The sequence below is a fragment of the Frieseomelitta varia genome, unplaced genomic scaffold (assembly GCF_011392965.1).
Source record: "Frieseomelitta varia isolate USP_RPSP 00005682 unplaced genomic scaffold, Fvar_1.2 scaffold_25, whole genome shotgun sequence".
Classification (NCBI taxonomy): Eukaryota; Metazoa; Arthropoda; class Insecta; order Hymenoptera; family Apidae; genus Frieseomelitta; species Frieseomelitta varia.
The window spans coordinates 67,615-73,664 of NW_025109979.1; positions in this window are offsets into that span (position 1 = coordinate 67,615).

Sequence of the window (6,050 nt, forward strand, 5' to 3'; positions counted from 1 at the left end):
TGATATCGTACCAACGAGTTCGAAAGACAAAGAAAGCGACAAATTACTGCATACAGTTCGGTCGCTCGTTATGGTCCGCAAACAATTGCCAGCGCAATGGGTTAACCCTTTTGCGCTGGAATGACGTATCACGCACGTCGAGAATTTTTTGCCCCAAATTGCAACATTTCCTCAGTTTTAAGTTATATTTAAATGTAAGTTTATTAGTTCTTAATCATTTCCATCCGGTGACATCGTACCAACGAGTTCGAAAGACAAAGAAAGCGACAAATTACTGCATACAGTTCGGTCGCTCGTTATGGTCCGCAAACAATTGCCAGCGCAATGGGTTAACCCTTTTGCGCTGGAATGGCGTATCACGCACGTCGAGAATTTTTTGCCCCAAATTGCAACATTTCCTCAGTTTTAAGTTATATTTAAATGTAAGTTTATTAGTTCTTAATCATTTCCATCCGGTGACATCGTACCAACGAGTTCGAAAGACAAAGAAAGCGACAAATTACTGCATACAGTTCGGTCGCTCGTTATGGTCCGCAAACAATTGCCAGCGCAATGGGTTAACCCTTTTGCGCTGGAATGNTTTTTTTTTTTTTTTTTTTTTTTTTTTTTACCACCAAAATTACGAGGAGCGCAAGGAAAATTGATATTTTAAATTCAAAATGCTGCCATTTTTTTAATTTTCGAAATTTCGCTGTTTCCGTGGTTCATGCGACAGCCATATTTATACTAATTAAGATGCATTTTGATTTTTTAGTTTCAAATAACCAAGTGGACCGGAATCATGTCAGCCATTTGAACCCTTGTTGTTAAAAACATGTTTTATCTAAGGCTGTATAATTTCCACAACTTTCATTAATTTCGTTAAAAAAAAATTGCAAATACTCTTTAAGTATGAATAACTCTGTGTGCGAAAAATGTATACCAAAATGTGTCATGGTTTCCTTAAAAAAAAAAAATCCCCAAAAAAGTCGATTTTTTCAAGCCAGATTAATTATACTCTTAAATCGACATCGATATCCGGAAGCAGTCGCTTTCGCCTTCCAGTTAGCACATTCGCGTTCTCATTAGCTTTAGTCGTTTGTCCGAAATCCAACGGTTTAGCGTTGGAATACAATACCGAAACAAGTGTTTGAAGTGTCAGTCTACTGTATAGTTCTAATCCTGTCGAACAGGTTCTAGCGATTAATTCAGAATTCACGGATTGCACAGTTCTGACATTGATCGAAGTAATCTCTCGGAATATGATTAACAAAACGAATAGTTTCGTTTCGTTGGACTGGGTATTTGTGTAAGACGGAAGAACAGAGACTACAATCAGAGCTTCCATTCGAATGTGTATTCTGTATCTTCGATTTTCTTTTTTTTTTTTTTTGTAGTTTGGTAGAGAATTTCATTGCAGGATTTCTACAGTACTATTGACATTCCAATGGGAAAGACAAACGCTAACAAGTGCGCTACCGCTTATTTTTATGCAACGTCAAATGGAATTTCGATAATCTACGCTATGGATGTTTCGAGAATAGCACGTTGACAAAAAATAGGAGAAATCCGATTAAGCAAACGAGCAAGCTAAACACTCTGTTACAATCAAACAAGAAAAGGCTCGGTTAATTGAACCAAACGTCGTAAATTCGCTGCAATAACATACGCGAAACCAGCGCATAAACAAGCTAACAGTAAATTCCAAAGCACGCGAAATTAGAATGCACCCGGTGCATTTGTGTATGACGAAAGGTAACTGAACTAAAAACTAAATAATCGATCGGGATACAATTGTCGAAGAACAATTGGGGAAACGATTGAAGAACATCTCGTGTTCTTTCGCGCACATAGTGACAAGACGATCTAAATCTAATCTATATACAAGAATATATTTAAGTTTCTATATTTAAAATGATGTACAAAACTACGTAATACATGCGTGCAATTTTACAATTACAAAAAGATATTCTTCTAGGAATATAGAACAGCTCAATTGCGAGTTCGGTGGATTTTGGAAATTGTCGACGATACTTCATGTTAGAGTAAAATTAATAATAATTAAAATTGTACTGAAGTAAGACAAGGATATTTTTCTTAAACAGACATCACGGCACATATGTGCATTATCAGCTGTACGAAATCATAGTCAGTTGACACACAGTATCCATCGTTATTTTTATATATATTAACGATCGTATGCTCATTTATTTTTATGTATTATTAAAATCAACATACTATTATTAACACTTTGGTTCAGAGTTTGTATAACAATTGATTTTATCGATTGCAATTCAAAAATCGGACAGATATTAATGTCAGTCTGGCATCATCACTTTTCAAATAAAAATCTGAATTAACCATTTGTTTCTCAGACTCTCAGATCGCAAAAACTCTCTCTCTCTCTCTCTAGATTTCCATTCGTTTGCATTTGGACGAAACGAACTCGAAATGCAGAAACAATCGCGGAATTTGACCGGGCGACGAGCCGAAAAGCGAGAGAAAGGGGGTCGAAGCGAGAGGATATTTCGTCGGATTCCGCCAGCGAAACAGTCGTGGGAAATGTAAAAGCGTTTCCTCGTTACATCCACTGTGCGGCCTCGTCACGCAACAAATACGTTTTTATCCGTGGCGTAGCGAGAATTAAATTTTGCCCCCCCCCCCCCTCTTCCAGCCTTTTCGCGGTACTTTTCTTGAACAGGGCAGCGAGCAACGCAGGAAAGACAAACACGAAGAGGAACCAACAACGCTGTGGTTCATTCAGCGGCGAACAGAGGGAAAAATCGCGCGACTCTTTCATTCCCTCCTTTCCCACCTCTTTCTCTCTCTCTCTCTCTCTCTCTCTCTCTCTCTCTATCTGTACAATGCTTTTTATCTCAAGATCACCGGCTAAATTTTAATCACGAATCTCTCGCGTTCCGAGCGTTGGGACTTTTATTACGCGGCTTGTTTCTCGCGGTGTTGTAAATGGCATCGTCGAGGCAACTCGAACTTCATTTGCGCGCGTCGCATAATTAATAAACAGATAAGCGCGAAAGAAAGAGATTTCTTTTTTAGCCAGGTTCGTCGACGAAGAGCCACGTAAACGATCATCATCACAAGATCCTGACGAGGTTATTCGCGTTTCGAAATTACACAGTTTGCCGCAGCTTAAAATGTAACAGCGAAATGGCTTTGACTCTGGCGATGCCTTGTGCGATTTAGCATCTCGGTGTTTCTGCACGGACGGAGGCAAAGGCAAGCGGTAATTTTCGTGCTTGTGCAATCCCATTAATCTTGGACGTTATTCTTTGATAAACAGACGAACAATTCTACTAATTTTTGCATTAATTAGCTTTCATTCGGGGAACAGTGCAGGGAAGCGTAATTTATCTTGCGACACTTCAAACGGAAATGTACTATGTATGCTAAAACAAAAAAAAGGATCTTCCTTAAACAATGCTGTCGTTCATCCTAAACATTAACTAAAATTCCATTAATCACCATTCCCTTCTTACTGCGTCTTCACGTTGATATAAGCTAATTATTAGATGCTAACCTGTTAGCGCTACAACTACGACTGGCTAGTAATTTCATTTCTGCTACGTATAAAGAAATAATTGGTACCATGCAGAAAGCTAAAAATATCAAATGTACAAATAAGTAAATATAAACAAACATATGTTTGTCTACAATATATGTTTTATATTATATATATATATGTATATATTAAATATGTATTTATATATAAAAAATATTAAATATATAAAAATATATAAAATATTAAATAATATATATATAAAAAATTAGATACCATATATATTATATCATATAATTATATATTTTTATATATATTATTTATATAAAAAATTATATATTATGTATATTATATATATAAAAAAACTATATATTATATGTATCATATAAAGAAAAATTACTAGCCGGTCGTATATATATTTAAACTTATTACAATACATTTTTCGATGGTCGCTAACCACTGAAAATCACATGACGCCACAGTAACAGTCTCGAACACTAACATTTGCAATTTTTCTTTAGTCAATTTATGTAGTTGCGTCGTTGAACCTGCTTTATCTGCGTTAATTCACAAAATTTTCGTTTTCCCAGTTGTTCGTTCAACAATTTTTATATCCAACTTTTACATCCGCCGATTGCCTGATTTTTCACGGATAAGCAACATGGTTGCACGTTTCAAAACGCGAAGAACGATTCGACGAGCAACGGTAGATCTTCGTCGATAATCCCCTAATCGAGCATTGATGTTCCTGCTTGCGAGCAATGCGGAAGAACACGGGCAAGAAAGTAATCGTAAAAGGAAACCGAGCAAAACGATGGCCAAGTTTCCTGCTCTGGAAGTGGCCGTTCCCGTTCGACGGATCACTCTTCCTGATCCAGATGACAAACCGTCATCAACGAGAAGCCGGTCGTGCGAGAAAATCCGCGATTTTCTCCGGGCTGAAATCTCGATCCGCGCGATCGAACGATCGCGGGCGAAACGTGAGCGAATCGAGAGGGAATCGGAAAACATACGCCGGGCAAATTATCTATCGGCCGGTCATACCCCAGAGACAACGCGTCGGAATTACAAAGGAAACCGCCAAGAATAATCCCGCGAACGTTGCGCTTCGACGAAAATAAAGTATCGCGATATTTCACGAAGTTGTGCAACAACTCCGCGGTTCTGCATTAGCAATTCGCGATCCGATTCGCGAACGTGAGTTTCAAACGCTTTAGCTCTTCTTCGATTTGCGATCGATCGTGTGTAAAGCGCTCGAACACGAGAGAGAGAGAGAGAGAGAGAGAGAGAGAGAGAGAGAAACGAAGGTAAAAAGTTTACGGAGAAGTTTTCTTTGTTCGTCGTAGCGACGGTAGCGGTAAGAGAAATTCCGTATCGTGAATAATAGATCGCCTTTGATCCGGTCTTATTGTGGACGGCGACTCCATTTTGTCTCCGCGAGGTAAAGAAGTCATGCGAAGGGAACGTTGTAAGACGAGTTAAAATACGATGGAATATAGAGGGCACACGCTTTCAAAGAGATTACATCGACGTACGATGAAAGGTTAGGAGAGAAATATTAATGTCACATCTTATTTAAATTTCGCGCGTCATCGAGACCATCGAATATTGATAGCGCTCGAAGTGGATGCACGTTCGATCGAAGAAGAATTAAATGGTAAACGCGATCTTTATGAAAGTTAATCGAGAATTCGCGAGACAGGTGTCTGCAGCTAATTAACTCGAATTCGATTAATGATCGAACCAAGTATGATCTGGGATTATACGTATTAGAAAGCTGTAACGTGTAACGTACAAATGCAACACGTACACGTGTACGTGTGTACGCGTTATTCGTAGTCGGTACCCTGGTAGTCGGAAAGTTGACGCGGTCGCCCGATTACCTACGTACGTGGCGCGTCTGATAATGCGTGTGTCGACTGACGAAGCGTAATCCGGCAGCATATGATGTGACACAGAGCGCGTAGCGAGCCCTCCGTGGGTCTCGCGTTCCGGAAAAATCAATAACAAGCGTGGTCTGGCGTGGCGCGTCACTCTCTCAGGTGCTCGGCTGCGAGGAAGGAAGCCGGCCTGCTAACCAGCCTAGCCAGCCAGCCAGCCAGCCAACCGTCCGATCGAGCGGACGATGGAAACGAGTCACCTGCGGCACACACTGTGCATTGTGGTGCACGATCGAATTCCCGCCTTCTCTCTACTTGTACGTACACGCTCGAAGCGTTACCGCTCTCATACACATGCTTGCGCGGAGGACTCAACACCGCGTGTATACGTACGTACGTACGTACGTACGTACGTGTAGGTGTAGGTGTAGGTGTACGTGTACGTGCACCGGCAGCCACCGCACGACACAGCACGTAAAGTTCGCGCGTGCAGTGCGCCTGCGCGTTCTCGTGACGTGCAACCCGTTAAGAGAGGAACGATGAGAGAGGAGTACGAGGCAAATATATAGAAGAGGAAGAAAGAGGAAAATATATACATATATATATATATATATATATATATATATATATATATATATATATAGAGAGAGAGAGAGAGAGAGAGAGAGAGAGAG